Source organism: Microcebus murinus, chromosome 7, assembly GCF_040939455.1.
Source record: "Microcebus murinus isolate Inina chromosome 7, M.murinus_Inina_mat1.0, whole genome shotgun sequence".
Taxonomy (NCBI): Eukaryota; Metazoa; Chordata; class Mammalia; order Primates; family Cheirogaleidae; genus Microcebus; species Microcebus murinus.
The window spans coordinates 88686656-88711950 of NC_134110.1; the positions used below are offsets into that span (position 1 = coordinate 88686656).

Sequence of the window (25295 nt, forward strand, 5' to 3'; positions counted from 1 at the left end):
GGTTGAGGGATCTCAGGATGAAATGCAGAACATGGCAAAATAATCCAGCTGTATTACAATGGTATGAAACAACTTCCCTGAAGGAGATTGGGGAAAGGCGCTGACCTAACTAGAAACAAATAGAGTCTGTCAAACCAAAGGCAAAAGAACATTGTACAAAACCCTTGTAGTCTAGTTGATAAAGTTATTTCTCACAGACAGGTTATCAATTCTGCAACATGTATATCTACTTGAACAGATATGTCACCAAAAAGGATATATAAAAAACAATTAAACACATGAAACAAAGTTCAACATCCTTGCTGTGAGAGAAATACACCATACTACACACATTGGAAAAGCTAAAATAAAAATTGTTCACCATGAAACCACCCTTTATAAAATTAATAAAAGTCCATAAGGTGGCAACAGTGGTAGGGGCTTGTGCAAAGATTTAGGCATATTTAAAAATATATATATGTATATAAAAAACATGTATATATGTCTCCAGCCACTGTTCCCTAGCTTGCTTTCCTATAATTGCTTGCTACCCAGGAGTCACATACCTGATGGTCATGAAGACTTTAGCTTTCTTCATTGCTCCCATAGATAACATCATCCTAGTGAAACCCTAGCCTGGTCTTTGAGATATCTTCCAGGTCCTGCATTTCAGTAGACCAACAGACCCAACCAGACTAGTAGCTCATACCAAGGAACCAACTCAACTAGTCTTGTGACCTGGGAACTGACTCAGCACAAGAAGACCATTTCTGCTTCCTGCCCCTATGAGTTCATCCCCAGCCAAGCAGCAGACCCAATTCCCTGGCCCTGGCCCTGCCAAACTATCTTTAAAAATCCTTTCTCCCAAAATCTCAGGGAGATGGATTGGAGAAATTCCTCCTATTTCCTCATATGGTGATTTCGATATTAAATTCTTTCTCTGCTATAACCCCTGCTGTCTCAGTGTATTTGCTTCCTATGGAGCAATGGGCAGTGAACCTGGTTGGGCTGTAACAAGACGGGGCCTCATCTGGGATCACCTATGTGGGCACTTGCCTGCTGTTGGACAGCCTCTCGGTGATGGGATGGACTTAGAGACGTGCCCTGGTTGCTGCTCAGTTCTCTTGTACTGAGGACCATCTCTGGCACTGTCCCTACTGGTGGGACATTGTCAACCCATGGTGCTAGGACCTTTTTCCAATGGAGAAACAGTTTCCACAACTTCAAGACATCCTCAGTGAGTATTCTAAGAATGCCCAGCACCCTTTTCCTTCTCCTGACCATTGGCCTCTCTGGAGGCACTGTGGCTTCCTCCTGGGCCTTGGTTGGCTCTCCCTATATTATAGGAAGAGTCTCATCTTGCCAGAACCTCTGCCCAACTGAACAAAATATAAGGGGTCTGTCTGGAAGAATACTCTTGAATTATGGGGTTGACTGGTTTTTGGAAGGCCTTTTGTTTGACTTGCTTATGATATATATCTATGTGACTCCACTCCTTTTCTTCACGGAAATGGTGTTTTCCCTTGGTACTTTGTCTTTCCGTGTTGTTCTGTCATGAAGAGGGGTACCAGAGAAAATTCCCTCTTATCTTGCTGTATGTCCCTGAGAGCTTGTCATGGAACCACATGGGAGCACTGCCTCTTGGTCTCCACCATCAGGGGATGTAATTGTTGGGTTGCATTTGGTGGCCAGCATAAAGATGGCGGGGAACCTGAGATTTTTTTGGTTCTAAACATGGCAAGCTCTAGGGAGTGTTTGTCATAAAAGGTCTCATTTATAAGGGGCCTTTATTGTGTCAACATTTGTTGCTAGCTCAGCCTATTTCTGGGAGGAATGAGGGGACCTTTGGGATTACATCTGAAGAGGCTGTTAAATTAAGCTGATTTAGAATAAATATATTATTAAAAATTAATGGCTAAAAATGGACCCTTTAAATTAAAGAGACTCCTAAATTTAAAAAAAAAAAAGATTTTAGAGAGCTCTTATTCTAAATAATTATCTTATTTGCAGTTATGAAAAGATAAAACTAAAAGAAACACTAACAATTTCACGGATAGCCTTTAAAATTCTCTTTAGAAAGTTGAAGAGTAAATATCTGATTCTTTGTACACTGCCCCTGTGAAGATAGCTGCCTCCGTGGGATGCAGAGCCCTATTTACCTGTAGCCTAATGGTTAAAGTTTTGTGCTTCACCTCAGCAGCATAAGTTTGAATCCTGGGCAGGTAATGAGCCTGTCCTGGTTTGGTATTTGTGTAACTTTTGCCATTTATTGCCCTTCCCCACATAGCTTTTGATTTCCTGTATCCTGTGGAGGCATATGGGGCTTTTAAACATTTCTGTATAAATAGTTACAGGAGAAGTGGAGACTCTAGAAAATATGGCCAGACAGAAATGTGGATGACACCTGGTTTATGGCTAGTGAAACTTTCTTTGAGCTGTTTTTGTGACTTTTTAGGGTCTTGTAAAAAAGTGTTTTCCATCTCTTTGGAGACATTCTTGCTTCTTTGATTAAGTTATTACTTTGGATAAGGCTTATTGGTTTCACTTAGAAGGGTACTTTCGTTAAAAACTTCAAAAGCAAAAATGTCAGCTGTTGGTCCCTGCTAAAGTCTGCTCCATTTACCTTCACTTCCCCCTACTCCTTCCTCTTTGCTGATCACAGAGTTTTGGCCAATCAAAGGGGGTCAGCTGTTCAAACTGTTTAAGGCAAACACTGAACTGTACTGTCCATGAATCTCCTTCAACCATGCCTCAGGCTGGGGTCTCTTTGAACCTGTTCTGATTCAGGGGCTCCTCCATTTGTGAATTGTTCTTTACTCAATCAAGCTTTGTTAAATTTAATGTGTCAGAAGTGAGTTCTAAAACAGAACTCCCAGAGACCCCTAGCGCATCAAGTGCACAAGCAAGGTTCCCACTGGGCCTACTGTGTCCATTGCTCTCTCACAGCAACTGGGGATTGTGGGTAAGTTCTCTCTCAGATTCCAAAGCTCCACAGATTTGTGTTTTGAGCTCTCTGAGTTTGTTTGACCAAATTTTTGATACTAACTGGGTTCAGAAGTCAAAACAGAAACTGAACTGGGTCTGGGATCAGATTGGATCTGATGATTAACTGGCTTGGATCCAGTTAGAGGTTTCAGGTGTCCAGCTGGGTCAGGCAGAAACTGGCAGTAAATGGCAATACTACAGGAGGTGTGAACACCTGCTTTCAGGAATTTGCAGGGATTTCTGTGTTCTTCCCTTTGTTTCTTTTTCTTTTGTGCTTGGATAAGGAAAAGTCATTGCCTAAGTTGATCATGGAGATCTGAGAGCCAAAACCAAGATCCAAGTTACACATGGAAGCCTTAATTTCTGAAGAACTGAGGACTCTATTTCTGCCTATGCCCACCTGTACATGTGTAAGAATTAGGCTCTGGAAGCAACAAATGCTTATGGAAATGGCAAAAATCTTACTAAAAATAGTTTAAATTTACAATGAAATGTTCCAAATGGACAAGTTTAAGAAGCATATTGTGCTTGCTTTGGCAGCACATATACTAAAATTGGAACAATACAAGAGAAGATTAGCATAGCTCCTGCGCAAGGATGACATGTTTCAAAAAAGAAATCTATTTAAAAATGAGGACCCTTGAACCTTTGAATTAGTCTTATCCACGGATGTCTATTAATGTGCAGAAGCTTATAAAAAGATTTAAAAGTCTCTTCACAAAAGGCAAATAAAAAGTTTAAGTGACTAATTAATAATACAAATTAAATCTGCCAACCTTTTGTCTTAGTTACTATCTTGCCCTGAAGGTGAAAAGAGAGGTACCCTGGATAATATGTTTACAAAAGGTAGGCTCTCGAGTAAAATAGACTTGCTTCTTTTTCAGATCTACCTATGCCAAGTCCAAGTATAGAAATGCCTTTTTAAAATCCTATTCTTTAGTGAACTCCCCCCTGAACTCATTAATTTTAGCTAAAAAAAAAAAAAAAAAAATGGTAGCCAAGTTAAAAAGACCAATTACCTAAAACACACCTTTCTGGCATTTAAGTGGCTATCTTGAAGCCCTTTTATAAAAGCAATTTATGTCTATAAAGGAAATTTTCCTTTATAAGAGTGTCTGAGAGGGAGAATTTTCCTTTATGAGAGTGTCTGAGAGGGAGGACTGAATCAATAGAAACTCTTACCATTGTTCTAAATTTACATGACAAGTCTCACCTTTGTTTAGGGTACTTTTCCTGGCCACCTTGCCTTAACTGGGACTTTACATGCAACCTTTTTTTCCTTGATATGAGCAAATAAGTGATGGTACAATATGTAGGCCTAAATCTTAGTTCTGTGCTTTTATGATAGAAATGTTCTGCCTGTTTCACCTAGGGGTTATCTTCTTAAAAGGCAAATTATTGCCTAGCTAACAATTGCTTAGAGCAATAAAATAGGTAAGTAATAGCTTGATAGTCTGAATAAAAATATATATATTTAAAAGCTAGCAAATAAAATTTTTTTTATAAAAGGTATAAGGTCGACTTCTGTCTGTGTGTCTGTATGTTTATATATGTCATGTGTCTATGATATTTCACTACCAAAATATGTAAAAGAGCTCTAATTAATTGGCTTAAAAAAAGTATGCACTTAAATCAAATAGTTTATCAGGAAAATAAAAGCTAAATCAAATGTCTTTTAGTTCATGGACTTTGGTAATCTTTGTCAAATAAAACTAGTTTTGCAATAGTTATTAAAGTCTAGGTGTTTTAAGGTCATAAGCTTGTGCTTCTATATTATTTTTAATACTTGCTGGATTTGCCTATAAATTTGTTTTTGGTTTTGATCCTCTGGATTCTGGGGTCTGGGTAGGTGGCCATGGTGAAGTCTGGGAACATGTTCTCAGTGCTTAGATTAGACCAGCAGCTCCAAGGCACCATTTAGCCCAATATGGCCCCTTATTCTGTGCCCCAGCTTTGCCTCTTGGTTATTCTGAGAGTGGTTGGATCCTCCAAGCATCCTGTCTACTGTCTTAAGCTCTTCATCTTGTATATAAATTGAGGACACAGCCAGGCCCTGTCCTTCATAGCCGTCTTTGATGCCACATGGCTACATGAGACCTAAGAGGGCCGGGAAAGACATTGGTGATAGTGCCTGTGTTGTGGTTTCAAAATTCTTTTCAGTGATTTAAAATCTTAAAGATATGCTATGTTAAGTTAAAGAGGATAGTCATAAAATGTCTGAGTCATTTATAAGATAAAATACTAAAACATTAATTTTTATACTTTGACATCTTATTTTTATATGATGATATAGAAAACTAAATATATTTAGATGTGCTAATAAAAATTGGGGACTGATAGCAGTTAAGATTTATTTTAACTTCCTAGGTTCTTCTAAGAGTTGGCATTATAATTAATACAGGTAATTAAAACTACTAGATATAAGAAAATGATTCCATATGCAAAATATATACAAAAAACAAATTTTTTAATAAAAAAGGGTTATAAGAAGGCATAGGAATATAATATCATTTTTATTAAGACAATTTTGTCTAATTTACAAGTTTTAAAAATTGTTTTAAATTAAATAAATAAATAATAATTAAAACTAAATGACATAAAAATTTTTAAATGATGATTATAAAATATTTACAAAAAACTTACTTTATGGTCAAATTGATTAAAATTAGATTCATTTATAAGATTTTTTACTAAAAGTAGCTTTACCATTAATAATACATTAATGCAAAGATAAAAATTTGGTTTTCTCTTTTGAACAAAATTTTCATATAATATCAATAGAAATAACAAAAGATTTTTGCTCACCTTTTGAATAAACTACAAAAAAGAGGAGGGAGATAAAAAGAGACAGATTCAGTTTTCTTCTTTATTAGCTTGGCTTTCAGTTTGTCTCTATTAGATCTTATTGTTGTTTAGAAAACTTTTTAATTGCTTTTTAAAATCTTTGAAGTATCGGTTTGACTAAATGAATGACTATATTTTTGTAACAACCTGTGATGTTGTTTTAAGAATATTATTTAATGACAGCAAATGTTTTAAGCCTTTGATGTTTGACAAACTTTCCAAAATCAAAATTCTAAATCCAGTCCTTTTTACCTCAAACTAGCTTTTAAAATATTAGGGTCACTGAATGTCTAAGGGAGATATATTAGACTTATTTGGAATGTTAAAACCATACAGGGAACATTGTCAAATATCAAATGGTGTTTAACATTTCTTTGGCTTATATTTGTATAAACATGTTATTAATATGTTCCAATATTGTACAAGAGTCCTAAAATTCCGATGTCTTGTTGTGTGTTATCAGTAATAATTATGATTTTTATGTTAAATTATTGTATGCCACAAAGTTAATCAACTTTCTTTATCAATTGTCTCTTTAACCATGGCTATTCTAAGACTTTTGTCATCCATAGATTCTTCTCAAAAAGTAGTTTTTTTAACTGGCTATCGTCCAAAGTTTGCTTCTTCCAAGAAAGTTGTAGAAAGGTCTGACAAATTCTCTTGAATACAGGTTTCTGTTAACTTCAGAGATTATATACCACTGGACTAAAACAAAACAAACTTCCAGGACTTTAATTTAAAAACTGATGCATCCATGAGCATTGTTAACTCAAACTCAAAAGAACAGGAATTAATTACATGGCACTGAACTAAATTTTTTATAACTTTTTATTTGAAACATTCCTGATTCTTTTTGTGTTTTGTTTTCCAGAAGTCAAAAAAATTTCTTTTCCTTCTTTTGAGCTGTTTATCGTTTACAACAAACTATTAATATATATATTTGTAAGCAAAATTTGAAACATAAATTTTTCTTTCTATTTAATACTTGATTTCTCCAGAATTTGAAAACTATGTGAGCATTCTTAATTTATAGCAATATAGTTATTTGCATAAATTCAATAAGAATCTATTTTCTCATATAACAGGTCACAATTAAAGACACTGGTTATTTTACCAAGGCTTTGACTGGAATGGCACATTTTCAGAGGTACCTAACTTGTTTTAAGGAATTAAGGTGACTTTATAAGTAACTTTAAAAAGCTCTTTGGAAAAAACTAGCCAGGTATCTCATCTCTAATATTTTCTGATCTGTAGTAAGTAAAGAATGTCACTTTCTGACAGGTCCAGGAACCCCAAGTTACTTTGGAACCTTGCAAAATGATGAATTTACCTAATTCATACAGGTATTTAAAGGCACAGATAAATCCTTGGCTTGACTTGAGAGGCTTTCAAGTCTAATTTGAGATTCCTTATGAAAGTTACAGCAAAGTCAATTTAAAAAAAGAAAAGCTTATATGGCCAATAATTATTCTTACTGCACATTATACAAACAGGCAAGGTAAAATGAGACTAAAATTTATTTTTGCTAATAAATTGGTCCTACTATGATTTGTCTTTAATAAAAATGAGAAATGGGAGAGAGAAAAATTATGTTCCAGAAAGAAAACCTATACTCTACTTGTTATTAAATCCTAGCCTTGTCCACTGTTTTCGAGTTTTTGTTACTTGCCTACGATTTGGGCTGGATCCTGAATTCTTTCCTGGCTACAATTCTCCAGATAACATTTTCAAATTTTCCTTTTATTTTTCTGATCTTGACTCAATGAAATTGCTACTATCTTCTCCTGAGACTCTGCAAGCATACCTTGGGCCATACAAACTCCAGGTGAAAAACATCTGTCAGATTTCCACAGCCTCTCTCCAATTTAACTGAAGGTGCTTTGAATTTAACATCTAGACTCTGCAGCTGGATGCCCTCCAGATGCTAAGGAAACTACTTTATGAGCTGTTCCAAATATTAACCCTTGTTTTTCTTCTGTTCGAAAGTTCATCTGCAATGCTAACTCCTGGAAAGAGACACAGACAGCTATTTCACTAAACTGATCTATTCACAGAACTAAGAGACTGACCAAAAAGATATAGGATGATATATTTAAATTTGGTCCAATTGGGGTTTTTTTTTTTAATACTTCTTAGTCTAAAGATATCAGCTTGGCTTTTAATATGTAGAACATTTTAATTTCAAAGTGGTGACTGAAAAAGTTAGAAATATTCTATCCCCAAATATATATTTTTTGACATATTTTGGGATGGCCGCCACAGAAATAATGCTGCAAATCTGTCTTTGGGGAGGGACAAATTGACATCTGTAGAGAATCTTCATTAACACAATCAGGTCTTTGTGAACCTGAGCTGGATAAGATTAACTGAGAGTTCCCACCCCACCCCCATAAACTCAAGAGAGGGTTGCCAGAAAAATACCAGGACACCTGGTGGCATCTATGGTATTAAACTCTTTCTCTGCTATAACTCTTGCTGTCTGAGTGTATTTGGCTTCTTCTTAAGCAGTGAGCAATGAATCTGGTTGGGCTGTAACAACCATACCACGGGCTGGTGAGAAAACAGAGCAACTAGAACTCTCAATTGTTGTCAGTAGGAATGCAGAACAGTACAACCACTCTAGAAAAATGTTTGACAGCTTTTTATAAAGCTAAACATTGACTTACCATATGATCCAGTATTCCCACCCTTAGACATTTACTCTAGAGGAATGAAACATTATGTTCACACAAAAACCTTTCTGCAAATATTTATAGCACCTATATTAAAATTGCCAAAAACTGGGAAAAGCTCAAACATCCCTCAATGGGAAGATGAACAAACAAACTGTGGTCCATTCATACAATGGAATATCATTCAGAAATAAAAAGAATGGAAATGTTTTATTTGATTTCTTTTAATAAGTGTAACTTTAAAAAACTTATACTTAATTCAGTTATTTGAAAACATTAAGTTATGTTTGGAACCATTGGATATGTGAATCTTCTCTTTTAACTATAAATCTTGTAATAAAACTTAATTTTCAAATTGAGATGTGCAGTAAGTCTAAACTTATACATTGGAATTTGAAGACAATATAAAGCAAGAATATAAAATATCTTTTTTCATCACTTTTATGTGAATTACATTTTGAAATGATAATATTTTGGATTTATTTGGGTTAAATAAGAAATAATATTTTATAAATATTTAATAATAATAAATTTTATAATTAAAATATTATTAAAATGATATGAGCAGTATAAGTTATCATGTAGCAGATATAAAGATGCAAGGAAAAATGAAATGATAGTGAAAATCATAGAGTGCTAAAGAACTTTGGAAAATACAAGACACAATAAAAGGATTTAAATGTGAAGATGATTCTGATTAGTCAAATACCACAATGAAGTTGGTGCTGAATTGATTAATTTAGGCCCTAAGGTTCTACTTAGCAAGTATTAAACTGATTTTTCTTTTAACAAATGGGCTTATGGGGATCACTGAGATTAACATCTTTTTAAAACTAATGAAGTGAATGAATCTGAATGCTTCTGTGTGCTCCTTCAATAATTGTGAGGTCCCTTCAGAGGGAAAAGTTGGATTAGGTAGGAGATGATCCATTAACATTTTAAAGGCATAAATCTGATTCTTAAGGTGAATGTTTTGTGTTACATCAGTGGATGAAATTTTGAGAATTTAAGAGAAAGAAAGGAATTTAGTTCACTACAATAAAAGACTTAATACCATGTTTGCATTTTCATCATATGGTAGCATCCCTTTATCTCTATTTTCCTAGAAAGAAGCATTTGTGCTATTTGGAGGAAGAATACACAATAAAACAATCTCTTTTTGTGTATTGCTCAAATCAGAATGGCATCCTAATAACTCATTTATTATAGGCATTCTTTGCCAGTGTGCAGTGTATCCGATGAGATTCAATGTTCGAATGAAATAATAAAATGTGTGTTTTTCTTCTACAACAATAAGAATAATAGTTCTTTCAGATAATTTTTTAAATCAATAATTATATCTCTCCCTCATTTCCAGGTTCTGGTAGAAGACAGTCTGTATTCTAGTAAATAGTGCTGGGAAAACAGGAGTGAAGACAGCCCAAGCACTGGATTCAGTATTTATTAGCCTTGTCTCCTCTATAATGAAATAAGGTCTCTGTCTTGCTTTTCTCTTCAATGACTCCTAGGTGGGAACAGGGTCGGGGAAGGTGTAAGACATAGGAGGGCGCCTTAATTTGATTTATCTTCAAGCATGTAACGTGACCCTCCCATTCTTGTGATTACTCATGCCACATAAAAATTTACTAGTTGTTTTTATTTCCCCTTATAAAAAAGAGATAACCAAAGAGGTAGGCTCCAAGAAAAACACGGCCAACATATACCATTTTCTTTCTTTCATTCTTCTAATATCAGTAATCGGTTTCATTTGATTTTATGAGAACATTTAAGTATTGCTATAACAAATGAAGTAATTTATACATTTTGAGCTATTATTACATTTTAAATGCTATTTTTTCAAGGTCAATGATTCATTTGGTTTTTAAAACTGAACTTCTAAAACTTAATTAACCTGATAATAATGAAAAGGGAGATGATAGACAAATGTATATAGGAAGTTTTTGTTTTATTATTATTATTGTCTTGAAGCCACAAGGAAAGCAACTTCAGATGAATGTGCAAAAGAGCATAAAAGAGTACCAATATCAGACCCTGCAATATCTGGACTCAAGACTACTTGTGAAAACTCCTGGTTCCCAATTAAACCGAATTGTTCTGTCTACTAGTCTCCGAAATCTTCACCTCTGTGCTTTTATTCAAATTATTTCCCCTAGTTAAATGTCTTCCTTCTCACTTGCCCCCACCTGAAATCCACAAATCTTTCATGCCTGCGTCAAATGGCACCTCCTCTAACTACCCTACAGTCCTTCCCCCTCCTGCATCTGTATCCGTGCCTCATAATCAATGGTGCACACTGGGAGAGCACACCACCCTGCATCCATTCTGGTTGGTTAGCTATACTTCTCTACTGGAACTCGTGCTACATCAAATGTAACTTTTAACATTTTACTTAGGCTACCCATTGATTCAATGAATATTCACTTAGCCTCTGCTCTCGACACTGGGGATAAAATGGCAGGTAAAAATCAATCCAGTCTTTACCCTCATACAGCTTATAACCTAGCAAGCTTTTGTTCACATATTTGGCCATGATTTTGCCTAATAAAATGGTTTGGGTAATTATATTTATACATGTATTAATCTTCTGTCTGAAATTGTATTTCAAGCACTTATGGCACAGTCTTGATTAGGGCTTACAAAACACAGAATTAAAGACAACTGAAAGAACCATTAAAGAACCATTAAAAAGGGCGAGTTAATAGGAAATTGACAGGGAGAAGGCTGGGATAGTAAAACCTAAAGACACATAAGTATTCTGAGTAAGAATTTATTGATTTGATGAAGAAATCTCTTATTCAAAATCTCATGAGAGACTCTGCCAAACTATTTCCCTTACTTGCTAGTTTACATTTCCCTGTTGTCAGTAGCTGATTTAGTAGGTGATTTCAAAGACAGATTTTCAATGACTCTCCTGATTTTTACACATAGAAAAATGAGCCAGAAGGCAATTCAATTTGTTCAAGAACATATCAGCTGCATATAGGCAAGCAGCAGCAGTTGAAAAAACTTCAACTTGTTTTTTCAGAGGGCAAGGAGCAGAGGGATTACATTACACTAATGAAGATCAGAGGCAAACCTGATTGATTAAAACATACAGTCATGAAACAGAATAGAGTTCAGAAACAGATACACAAATATAAAGTCATCTGATTTTGAAGCATAACACTTCTGAGTTGTAAAAATCATGCGTCTATTCAGCTTAGGATGTCTAGCCCAGACAAGACAGCATAGACTTCATTTTTCAACACTCCTCCCAGCTACATACAACTACAAAATCTGAAAATATTCAATAGGCAACCAAAAGGGAATGCTGAAAGGCAGTAAGAGGAAGGAGAACTGGTTTGGGCTCCCAGAACTGGAGGAGGAACAACACAGACACAGTGCATTTTATGTCCTCTGACCCCCACTCCAACAGAAGGAAGTAACCCAGCCCTGGCGTTTTGGGACACACAACCTAGCAACCGAAGAGACAGCTCAGGTAGTTTTATTCCTCCCGCAAATCAAATGGGAGTCCCTCTAAAAAAAAAACAAAAAACAGGCAAAACTAAACAATCTCAGTACCATCAGTAAATAAAATCCCATGGGAGCCTGGCTAATATAAGTGGCCAGGAGAAGGGCTCTCCTTCCCTGATAGACCTGACTCTTCCCTCTCTCACTGAGAGATTCTGGGTCAGTTGGGTATCACCACAAGAACCCTACCATAAGAAGGGTCCTGGCCTGGGAAGCCTCTTTGCTCTCATGTTTCTAAGACTCCCATTCCCAGTCCAGAGTCAGTGGGGGCACAGGAGAGGACATGTACCACAACAAGCATCTGGTCCAGAAACAGCTTCATTGTCAAGGGCCTAACACTCCCTTCTCTCATGGAAAGACATCAGGCATCTGGCCTGAGGCAACCCCTTCTGCCCTATCTAGCAATACCAGTAGGGGCAAGTGTAAGCCCTAGTGGTACCAGAAAACCAAGCAGACCAAAACAACACCACAAAGGCTGTGAAAGTTAAACTGTCGTTGGATCTACAGCCCATAAAATTAGACCAGGACCTGCATGCTAACCTCAAATAGGATGGCTGCTTGCTAAAATAAAGGACTTAAATAGGACCCACAATCTCCTAACATGACTAAAATGTCCAAGAAACAATGAAAAAATAAATCACTACTCATACTAAGAGCTAGGAAAATCACAACTTGAATAAGTAAAACCTTCAACTTATATCAACATCAAGATGAAACAGATGTCAGAATTATCTGACCAAGGATTTTAAAGCAGCTGTTATAAAATTTCAGTCAAAAAAAAAAAAAGAAGGAAAAGAAAAAAAAGAAGTAAAAACAGAACCAAATAGAAATTTAGAACCAAAAAAATGTAACACAAATAAAACACTAATTGGATGGGTTCAATAGTAGAGTGGAGATGACAAAGGACAGAATCACTAAAGTTGAGAACCGATGACTAGAATTTATTCAATAAGAACAATGGTGACAAAATGGACTGAAAAACAAACAAATTTGAACTTCACAACATGTAGGACAATAGCAAAAATTTCCCACATTTGTATTATTAAATTCTCAGAATAAGAGGAGAAACAGAGTGAGGTTGAAAGAGTATTTGAAATAAAATGACTAAAAATTTCCCAAGTTTGGTGAAATATACAAACCTACAGATTCAAGAAGCTAAGCAAAACTCAATCAGGATAAACCCAAAGATTTCACAGAAAGATACATCGTACTTAAACGTCTGAAACTAACTACAAAGAAGTCTTGAAAGCATCCAGACAAAAATAATGCCCTACCTATAGGAGAAGACCAATTTCAATGACAGTGGATTTTTTTATCTGAAACCATGGAAGCCAGAAGGAAGTAGCACATTTTTCAAGTTCTGGAAGTAAAGAACTGCAAACCACAAAATCTATATCCAGTGAAATTACTTCTCAGGAATGTAGGGGAAATAAAGACATTCTTAGAGGAGGGAAAACTAAAAGAGCGTTTGTTTATAGGCCTATCATTAAAGACTGGCTCTAAAGGAAGTTCTTCAAACAGAAAGAAAATGACAGAAGAGGAAATCTGGAGAATCAGGAAAGAAGAAAGATCAATAAAAAGAACATAAATGTGGGTACATGCTACATACTATTTTCAAGAGTTTTAGAAATCATATTTAATGATTAAAACAAAATTATAACACCTTCTGATGCTCAAGACAATGATGTTTAAAAGTGAGGAAGGTAAACAGAGGTATGGTCCCTATGCACTTAAAGTGGTAAAATGTTCATATTAGTTGACTTTGATAAGATACACACACACACACACACACACACACACACACACACCCAGAGCAACCACTAGAAAAACTATACAAAAAGATGCTCTCAAAAACACCATAAAAAAATCAAGGTGGAATCCTAAAAAATGTTCAAGTAACTCACACAAAAATCAAGAAAAGAGAAATAAAGGAATTAGAACCAGAGGGAATAATAGAAAACAAAAATAAAATGGCAAACTTAAGCTCTAACATATTATTACCTTTAATTAAAATGGTCTAAATATACCAATCAAAAGACAGAGATTGGTAGAATTTGTAATAAAACATTACTCAAAGATATCCTGTTTACAAGAAAGTCATTTTAAATTTAATGTCACAGGTAGTTTGAAAGTAAACAGCTTGAAAGAATATACAATGCAAATATTAATTGAAAAAAGGAGCAGTAGCTATATTAATATCATATAAAGTAGAAATTAGAGCAAAGAAAATGACCAGAGACAAAGAAAAACATCACATAATTATAAAAATAAAAATTTACCATGAGGAAATAAGGAGCCTAAATGTGTACACATCAAACAACAGAGACTCAAAATATGTGAAACCAAACTGACAAAGCAACAGACAAAACAACTGACAAAGAAACAGAAAAAAAATCACAATTACAGTTGAAGGCTTCTAAACTCCATTTTAACAACTGATTAAACTGCTAGACAGAATATAGGCAAGAATATAAGAGTTCTGCACAACACATTCAACCAATAGACTTTAATTCATATTTATAGAAAAACAATCTTACAAACACAGAATATAGAATTTTTTAAGTGTCCATAGAACATTCATCAAGACAGATCATATGTTGGGCCACAGAACAAATCTCCACAAATTTAAAAGAGTGAAATTAAACAGAATATTCTCTGATTCTAATGGAATCAAACTAGAGATCAATAAGAGAAAACAACAGGAAAATCTCTGAACACACTGACATTAAACAACATGCTTCTAAATGATCCATAAGTCAAAGAGGAATTCTCAAAGCAAATTTAAAAAATGTAGAACTGATTGAAAATAAAAATATATCAAAATATTTGTGATGCAGCTAAAGTAGTCCTGGCAGTGTAAGATACTGGGCTATAAAGACAATGGACACCTTCCAGCTTCTGTTTACTGCTTGTTTACTAACCGCAAGGCATTATGAGTACATTATGAGATGCAGAGAAAAAAGACAAAAAATGCAGAAACCGGAGTCTCTCAGCTAGGTCCCAGAACAGGTTAGAGCCTATCAGGGGCAGGATAAAGTAAGAATCACTGTGGGGGCAGATGCATGATCAGTGTGTAAACAATTTAGTTATAAAAAGGCACTAGCACACAAAAGAGGATCCCTGCCTGAAAAAAAGGCCACTGCACTGGCACTCTGGGGGCTTGGACCCTAGCCCGAGCTAGACGATAAAACTCCTGTTAATAATTACAGCCTCAGTGACTCTGTCTCTCTATCCTGCAACCCTGCAAATCTCAAATATAACAGCAGGGAAATTTATAGCAAAATATTGGTACATTAGATATGAAGAAAAACCTCAAATTGATAATCTAAGTTTGTGCCTCAAAAACCTAGAAAAACAAAGAGCAAACTAAACTCAAAACAAACAAAAGGAAGGGAATTATAAGGATAAAAGCAACAATTAATGATATTGAAAATAGAAAAACAAGAAAAAAATTTCAATTTTTAAAAGTTCTTCAAAAACAATCAAGAAGGTTTATAAACCTCATGCAAGATTTACAAAAATTAAGAGAGAAAACACAAATCACCAATATCAGGAATGAAACAGGGGTTTTCACTACAGAAAGTTATTATAAGAATAATAAGGGAATGTGCCGAATAGCTTTCCACTTCTAAGTCTGACAATTTAGGAGAAATGGACAGTTCCTCAAAAATTACAAACTACTTGTGGCAGCCCTAAAATTGAGGCCTAATATGTACTTCCATGACATCTGATGAAATTGGGAGGGCCTTGAATGGCCTAAATGCGAGTTCCCCACTGCACTCTGATCCTGCAGATAAAGTCTTCTAACCAAACAACACTCCTTCTTGTTTTCTTTTTTTTCCTTCAGGTTTCAGCTTTATTTTATTTATTTATTTTTTAAATAATTTTTCCTTTTATTTCCTCATATTATGGGGGTACAAATATTGTTAGGGTTACATACATTGCCCCTGCCACCCCTCCCCCACCCGGCCATGCCAGAGCTTCAAGCATGTCCAACCCCCAGGTGGTGCGCACCGCACCCATTATGTAAGTATACACCCTTCCCCTCCTCCGCCCTCCCCACCTGCCCACCTCCCGACGATTTTTTTTTTTTAGACATTTTGGTTACATTGTATATCTTTGCCTCTCCCTAGAAAGGGCTTTAGAGGTAATCCTTTCCTCCCACAATGCTCGCCACATCCCTAAGATGTGGGTGTCCCCCTCACCCCCCAATCCCTGGTGAACACTACCACTATTTGAGCACCATGTTTTAATCAGTCAGTACCAATTTGATGGCGAGTAGATATGTAGCTCATTTTCCAGATCTTGTGTCGCCTCGCTTTGTATAACGGGCTTAAACTCAATCCAGGATAGCATAACCGGTGCTAGCTCACTGTTGTTTCTTAGAATTGAGTAACTCAACACTCCTTCTTAAGAGGACCAGGAACAGTGACAGGTTTCACTTTCCTGCTAGCCCATGGATTATTCAAATGAGCCAATCACATCCTCCTGTGGGAACCAAAAAAGCACCTCATCCTCTTGAAACTAAAAAAGCCTGCCTTCCACAGCTGCTGGTTGTCCATTCTGTCCCTGAATGCAATCCCTCGAGTCTTTGCATGGCATATGGTATCCCCATCCCATAGGATGTGAATATATGTGACTAATGAACTGTAGTCAGTCTCATCTGTCCGATGCAGAGGAACTGGATCACTTGTATATTGCTTATCAGAATGTAAAATGGCATGGCCATTCTGGAAAACATTTTGGCAATTATGATATGACCCAACAGTTGCACTCCTGTGCATCTGTCCCAGAGGAATGAAGACTTATGTTCACACAAAAAGAAAACCTGTACATAAATGCTAAGGCAGCTTTATTCGTGATAGCCCAGAACTGGAAGTGATCCAAATCTCCTTCAACAGTGAATGGTTAAGCAAACTCTACTCCAACCATATCATGCAATATTACTCAGGAATAAAAAGAAGCAAAACTACTGATACCAACAATAACTTGGATGAATCTCTGGAGAATTATGCTAAGTGAAAAAAGCCAAACCTAAAATGTTACATATTGTATGATTCTATTGACATAACATTTTCAAGATGTCAAAATGTAAAAATGGAAAACAAATAAGTGATGGAGGAGGGGTGGGAGACATGGGTTTGGTAGCAAAAGGGCACTGGGAAAGATCCTTGTAGTGATGGAATTATCCTTTATCTTGACTGCAGTGATCAATACGTTAACATGTGATACAGTTGTATACATGTAAACACGTGTGTGTGCGCACACATGCACACATGTAAGTATAAGTGAAATTGCACAAGTCTGAATGACATCAATGTCAATATCCTGGTTATGACAATGTATCTAGTTTTAGAAGATGCTAATATTGGGGTGAACTGGGGAAAGCATACACAAGATCTGTCTTTATTATTTTTTTACTACATTTGAATCTACATGATCTCAAAAAATATTTTAACTAAAATAAGTTTAAATAGTAAGTTCAAGAAACCTACAACGGATGTAAGAGAAGGATTGATTTCTTTTTTTGGACTGTTAATTTCAAAATATTGGACTATGAGAAATCTTTACTCCTAAAACTATAAACAAACAAAGTAAGTTTAGCTTTTCATGTAAGGTAAAGCTTAGTCATATCCATTGTATCATCTGATTCTTACTGGTCTTCTGAGATAATGCTATTATTAATTCGATTTTGTAGATAAGGAAACTCAGGCATAGAAAGTTGAAGTTTCATCCGTCATGACACTGTCAGGGAGTGGCCCCGTCAGCACTCTAAACTGACTCTTCTGATTCCATATTCTGTTCTCTGTATCTCAATAATTTAATCACTTCAGAAAGACTCTCAGATATTATGCCATGCTAGGCTCATCAATAATGACATTACTAACCATGAATAATATCATGGATGGAGTGGCTGTAAGAGACTTGGTTTGGATTTGTAGTTTGATACTTTTTTGAAGTCAATGTTCCCTTTTTCAACAAAGCAGAGAAAGAAAAAGAAAGTTATTTGAGCTTTCTGGCAGCTTGAATAAATAGGATTTTCTTACCTGTGAACCTTTAAATATATTGGAAGCTAAAAAAAAAATCTTCCCAAATAAAACACATTAATGTAAAAGAATGAACGTTTTTTTTTTAATGAAAAGGAGAGAAACATTACTCATCAAGTATGTATTAAAGGGATGCAGACCGATCTGGTGTGTCATGGACTTTTTGGCTTGATACAAAATGTTCTTATTCTTGTTAATTCTTTTACTTGAACCCTTGGGTAAAAGGTGGTAATTTAATGAAAATCTATGGTAGTCTGTGAATCCTCTTTGGGTGTTAGACATTCTGATAAGTGGTAATGAGCTTCTCACCATATTAACCACCATTAGGATATTATTCTGTGTATCTTTTAGTCAAAACAGTTACTAAGAAATGTCATCTAAATTTTACTCTGAGCCAGTTGATTTGATTTCACCGCTGGTTGCTTTAGCTAGCTGAGATCTCATAGTTCTAGACAAACAAAATGTCAATTAAAGCACTGAAAAAAAAAAAAGATTACCAGCAGCAATCTATTTAACGTTTAAATGGAATTCATACAGTTTGATATCCAACAGGATAAAAAGTAATAATAACTTTAAAAACCTTTGAAACATTTTAGTAAATTTTGTGTATTACCTGAAAGATAAAAGTAATATGATCTGCCTTTATCAGAAAATTTCTGTGAATTTACAACTGAGAAGTGGTATCATGAACTAGAAATTATGGCTCGACATTTCAGAACCACACTTCTTTCTGTGCTATCAAATGGAGTCAATGCAGCTATAACTTTTTTATTTATTGACACCCAGCTCCTTTCAAAAGCATTTGACGCTGGCAAAGCTAAATACATCTTCACCTTACAAGGGACAACCAGCTGACAACTTCTTGAACTGAGTAAATGTGAGAAGAAGTATAATAAATTTAGAAATAAAATAGGGCCCAATGCCTGAGTTCACCAAATTAAAGTAGCTTTACTTGGCAAGAATGCTATGTACTCATAAATCAAAACAATTTTAAATTTTATAAAAGCTTCAGTGGTACCATTGCCACAATATGAAAATACAGATTTTGAATCTCAATGTTTATTCTGTAAATGCCAAAGTAAATTAACTCAATCACATTTTCTTCATTAATACTCACCTACCTCCCTATGACTTGTATTTCTGCCCTGAACTTTGTCTTCAATCTTTTCCATAGCTCTAGCAGCTTGACAGTAGGCCAACTGTAATGAAAACAAACTGCAGTTGTTGAAAAGTTTATGAGTCTAGTACTATATTAAATTATTGTATTTAATTCTCAAAAAATCAAAATATATATTGTAATTTTCCATATTTTACGGATTAGCTAACAACAACTGGAGAGGTAAGATAATTTTCCCAAAATCACATAGCAAACTCCGTGCCTGGATTGGAACCTAGGTCTATTTGTTTCTTAATCTTCCCTCTTAACTTCTGTTTTCTGAGCACCTGAATCTGTTCCTTAGTGTACAGCAGATATTCAAGTTTCCTGGGAGTGGGGTTTTGTCTTTCTACTTCTTTTTTCAGTTAGGTCTTTCCAGGAACTAGAGCCTTGCTATCCACTGCCAGATGCCCCTATCAATGACTCCCCCTTCCAGAAGCACCCCTACCTGCCTATCTACAGAAACAGAGCGGGTTGTGAACCCCGTGAAAGGCCAGAGCCATACTGGCTCTTTGTAAATGAATCAGTATTCAGCTTTAGGGATTTGCGTAAAAATTAAATATTACCATTTTCCTTAGGTATACAAATTCAATCCTTAAATTTTTAAAAAAGAATTATAGTTAACTTACTAAATAGTTTCAGACACCATTGCTTTTTTTGCCATTACTTTAACACAGGTATTTGTATATTGGATTATTCTTTTAAAAGTTATCATATATGGGCCAGGCAGTAGCTCCTATCTATATTCCCGATTACTCAGGACGCCGAGGCAGGAGGATCACTTGAGCCCAAGAGATTGAGGTTGCTGTGAGCCATGATGATGCCACTGCACTCTAGCCTTGGCAGTAGAGCAAGATCTTGTCTCAAAAAACAAAACCAAAGTTATCATATATGATTGTTGCTATAGCACTGACATTCCTTTCCTGAATACCCAGATTGAAAATTGAGTTCTTAATGATTTTTTGTTCCATTCAGTTTTCACATATTAATCCAGTAGATCCGTGTTTTTAAATTTGTTTATTCTTATATTTTTTGGAGAAAAACTGGATCTATTATTTTATTAATATCCCAAGTCCAATTTTCAAAAATTCATAATTAGTGTCAGGCTATATATTTTTGTTCATGTCTACAAACAAGTAGTATAACTGTTGAAGTTCAAAGACTGTGTAGTATCACTACACAGTTTGAAGTGGAATTATTTTGGATTCCCTGTAGCACTTACTTTAGGGCTCTACATTTAGCAAGGTTTTGGAATTGAGTTGAGATAAATACATGCTTTATCAAATATCTTTTACTACTCTGGGAATTTTAAAGTAGATATTATTATTTCAGGCGATGCCACATTTTTCAAATAGCATACATTCTAATGTCACATGTGTAATTTCCCATGAAAATATTTTTTAAATAACTACATAAAATGAAATCTCATTGAAGAACCCAGTTTTTAAAATTATATATGTCAAAGAAACAGTCATTGTAAGTCATTGACAATTCCATTTAAGTTATTATCTCTAATTAAAGGAATAGATAATACATATAATATAATAGATAATAATACTTATTCACTTAAAAATAAACACAAAAAGATTCACTTAAAAACACTTAAAAACAAAACAAAAAGATTACTGAAAAAGAAAACGAACATGGTACTAAATTAGGTGGTTTACCTCACAAATGCTTCAGCTATAAGAAAATCTACCAAAAAGCCAGAACAATTTGGTACTTTTTTTCAAACTCACGTGGCCATTGTTCCTCTTACTGTGTATCAAAAATAAATTATTTTATTGGAGATTATCTAGATGAGTATTCTACTTTTTCACACATTTCAAGGCCTTTTTCACTCAGGCTTGACTTGGGGACGTGTGTGAATCCCATCACAGTCTTTAAAAGTCAATGGACTGAAATGATCATTGATTGCTTAGTATGAAGCTCCTCCCCACTCTCTTAGGGAAACCCTCTGCGGTACCTGCCCAACACACCCAGCAATTTATTGGATTGGGCTTCTGTTGACTGTTGTGGTTCCAATATAATTATTTTATGGAATTGATAATTTGCATTACCACTATGAAATTCTGGCCTAAAACTCTAAGCTCTTTAGTAAGCCTACTTAAACTTTAATGCATATAATAGAAATGGGCACTGTGAATGAGGACAAGCGCAGAAATCAAAATGTGTGAGTTTACAGGTGCTCTGCCAGTAAATGTGTGAAACTAAACGTTCCAAAACCATGTCATCATTTCTGTTAATTTTTGATAGGGACAGATACCTGTCCCTATCTTAAACATTATTCTTTAACAACATAAATGGTATGATCCTGTTTTACCTAAGTAATTCCAGAATTAGAAATTTATAGTGTGTGTGTGTGTGTTCCAAGGATGCATACTGAAATGTATGTTCAAGGATGACCACTAAAAAGCATAAAAATGTAGAACTAAAAAGTTAACAGAGAAGAAAAAAATGCAGTAATAAAAATATTTGATTAATCCAAAAGAAGGCAGGAAAGGGGAAATATAAAACACCAAATAAAGAACAGAGGAGACTAGTAGAAAACAAATTTCAAGATAATCAAATCAAATCAATTATACCATTAATTAATTTAAATGTAAATTGACTAAACACTCAAAGGACAAAAACAGCACACTGGATGAAAAAACAAACAAGATCCAACTAGGCACTTTCTTTTTTTTTAAGCTGTTACTTCTGATGGAACAACTAGGCACTTTCAACACAAAGACACAGATGGGTTAAAAGAAAATACCACAGCATTGGCACAGGAATGGGCAAGAAAGAGAACTTTAATAAACAGTAAGAAAAAAAAAAAACAGCTCTGAGGAATGAGAGAGACAGTTTATAAGAAATAAATAGATTTCCACTGGCCTTGAAGGCCAGTTTGAACTTGGAGCTCACAAGTTTTCAGAACTCAAGTCTCTAATAATAAGCCCAATACAAAAATAGTATTGTAAAGAAAAAGTTAAGGATGCAAAGTTAAGATAGAATAAAAATATTTTTGCTAAAAATGTGAAAGTGGAAACTCGGGCCTGTAATATAGAAACAATTCTCCCAGATACTATATTGTTCAAACATTTTACAGTTTAAATGCAGAAACATTTCTGATCACATCTTCACATAGTGGGATTTAACTGTTCTTGATGAAACTGTCTTCAGGAGAGAACATAAAACAATGAGCAGCTTATTCAATCTAGTTTTATTACGGACACATCATTAAACACATAAAAGGGTTTTGCAGTTGCTTAATAACAAGCAATTTATGCCTTCTTAGAGATAAAATAATTATCTAGATTTACATTTAGTTTCCCATCCTTTGTTTTATAAACAAAATATAACTGAATTATATATCAGAAAATAGTTTAGTCCCAGCCTTTTAAAACCTTCCAGTTTAAAGAAATTACAAATTTCATAGCTTTAGATATAAGTTGCTAGAATTTATCCACATATCATCCACATAATCCCCCACATATATAATTCAGTTATATTTTGTTTATAAAACGAAGGATGGGAAACTAAATGTAAATCCAGATAATTATTAAATGACACAGTCACATGAATTTTTGTGTTGGTTGGAGCAAATGATATTGTTATATTTTCTAAAAGCTTTACATTTCTCAAATCAAGTGCAAAATTAGAAAACTAAATAATTTTATTTCTAGGAGCTTCAGATATATTTCACAAAGAGCAGTAACCAAGAGAACATATTGCAAAATATCTTCACGTCAGATATACTCTCTGTGTCACTTACTGAAAATCTTGGCTCACCATCAGCTAAACTTGGGCTTGATACCCAAAGGTAACCTTGACCTAGGCTTTCTGCCATAAAAATCGTGAAACATTCTTTCACTCCACAGGATTTAAGAATATTGCTTGTTTTGTGTTTGAAAGTAGCTTTTGACAGCAAAGTCAAAAGAACAGCTATAAGCACTAGTTTTGTACATAGAGGCTATCTTCTGATTTGTGGCTATTTGTACTTAGAGACTATCTTTTTTATTTGTGGCCATCTCCAGGGCTATTATTACTTGTACTGTGTCTTTACTTCTCAGTGTTGAACAAAGTGTACTCATTTCTGATTCTACAGGATTATCTCCCTGAAGTTGTTTTCCAGAACCTCATAGCTAGGTCTTATTAACTAATTTCTCTTCCTCAGATTTAGTCTCATCATCTATAAAATGGAAAAGAAATGATGATCTCACAAGAAGTGGCAAAGATTAAATATGCTACTATATCCAAAATGCCCAGTAGCCAGATCAGAACTTGACACATAGAAAAGAATCAATAAAAAGCAAATCATTTATTTGTTGAAGGTTGTGTTAGAGATGTCTGTATGGCTTCTGGATTTCAAGAATCCAGAAACTCTTCACTCCCTTTTTCTCTGTCCAAGTGAGGCTGAAGCATATTCACCAGGGAGTAAAACTCGTAATGCCCTTCAATGAAGCTCAGTTTCCTCACTCTCCAGGTTTAAGTTCACAATCAGGTTAAACCTCAAAAGTAACCCAATGGTCTTAATTAGCCACACTCTACCCAAGACCTTCTTTCTTGTGTACAAGACTGAGGCATCTGGAGCAGGAACAACTTGTCTTTGGGTTGGAAGCCAAGCTGCTCCTCAGTCCCCACGGAGCTCTAATGTTATTTCTCGAAGATGCCTAGAGCTCTACCCTCTCTGCCTCAGTTTCTTTCTGGGATTCCCTTCCTTCTAGAAGTCAACATGTAGAAAATCTTTTCTCCGTTACTGAAAAATAAGAAACTGTTTAACAAATATAAATGGAATAAAATAAAATCTCAAAAGGAAGTACTCAGCAGCAGTAAAGGAAAGGCCCTAAGTCACAGCTTATGTTTGAAGCAACAGCTCCAAAATGCTGTGGATACAACTGTGTTAGTGGAATCAGTGTTAGGTGCTACTGCAACTAAATGAGAAAAACAATCCTGCTCCCCCAAGGCCTTACAATACAGTAGTGTTAATGGGATGCATGTGCCAACATGTTTAAGAGAGAGCATATGAAAAGGTCTCAAACACAAAGCCATGGGAATTCAGAAGAGGGAGTGACTAACGGGAATCAGGAAGCCTTGGTGGAGATTGTGTCATCGGACGTAGGTAGAATTACATCAGGTAGAGGGGATGGGAAGCACATGACGCCTAAGGGAATGAGCATGGGAAAGCATAGAGTTTATCTCTCAAATGACACTGACTTTGATTCTAGGGCGTTCCTGAAGGTCATGGTGTTCTTTGTGATTTGATTCCCAGTGCAGAGCAACTCTGAGCATTTTACAAACTGAATGACAGCAATCAGTGGTTGCTGCTCTTCACTCTCTTTCTGAGAACTGAAGGCACAGGAAGGACAGCAAGCACATTCCCACAAATTGACCAGGCTGAAGGAGAATGATGTCAGGCTGAATTAACAAAATGAACACCCTCTGAACTGTCAAGAGACCAAAGTACAACACATTTAGTTATAGATGGAATTGATTTTTATTCACGATTCATGAGTTGGGGCAGCTTCCATTCTACAAAATAGAATGAAAGCTCCCAGTGGGCAACGGCAGAACAGTTCCTACCTTTTGTAAGGTAGGAACAAAGGAACAGAACAGTAGAAAAAAGCTTATTAGTAAATGTCAGGTGATGTCAGGTTACCTTTCTGTAAGAGTTTAAAGCAGAGGGGACTTCCTTATTATGCTGACTCAGGTGAACTGGGATCTCCTATTTTGAGGAAAAACTAGTCTGTTTTGGAATCCATCAGCTTCCTTAAAGTTTCAGGTTGATTATGTGACATTTAGCAGGAGTGACTCCATTTTGGTTTGGCCTATGTCTACTGGGGCCAACTGCAGGAGCTCAATCCAGAATAATGGCCTCCCATAATTTTTGTTTAACAATACCAATGCCGTGAATAAAACAACAACAACAAAACCCCCACATGATTTCATTATAATTATGGAAAAAGTTCCACTTGGGTTATATCTTTAGGTGAAAACCAAATATCATTTCTTTTGCTTATAACTTAGAGGTAAAAGCATACTATGTGAGTTTAACAATAATATTTAAAATAAATTCAAATTAACAGTGCATATATATATAATTATCAAATTCATTTTCCA

General features: G+C 35.3%; 1 non-coding gene across 1 annotated transcript; it reads left to right on the top strand.

The window, feature by feature from the left end:
- The first annotated feature begins 3488 nt into the window (after positions 1-3488).
- Positions 3489-3597, top strand: LOC142872019 (U6 spliceosomal RNA). Its single transcript, XR_012920267.1, has one exon. It is a non-coding gene; the product is annotated as a U6 spliceosomal RNA (small nuclear RNA).
- Positions 3598-25295: the final 21698 nt, after the last annotated feature.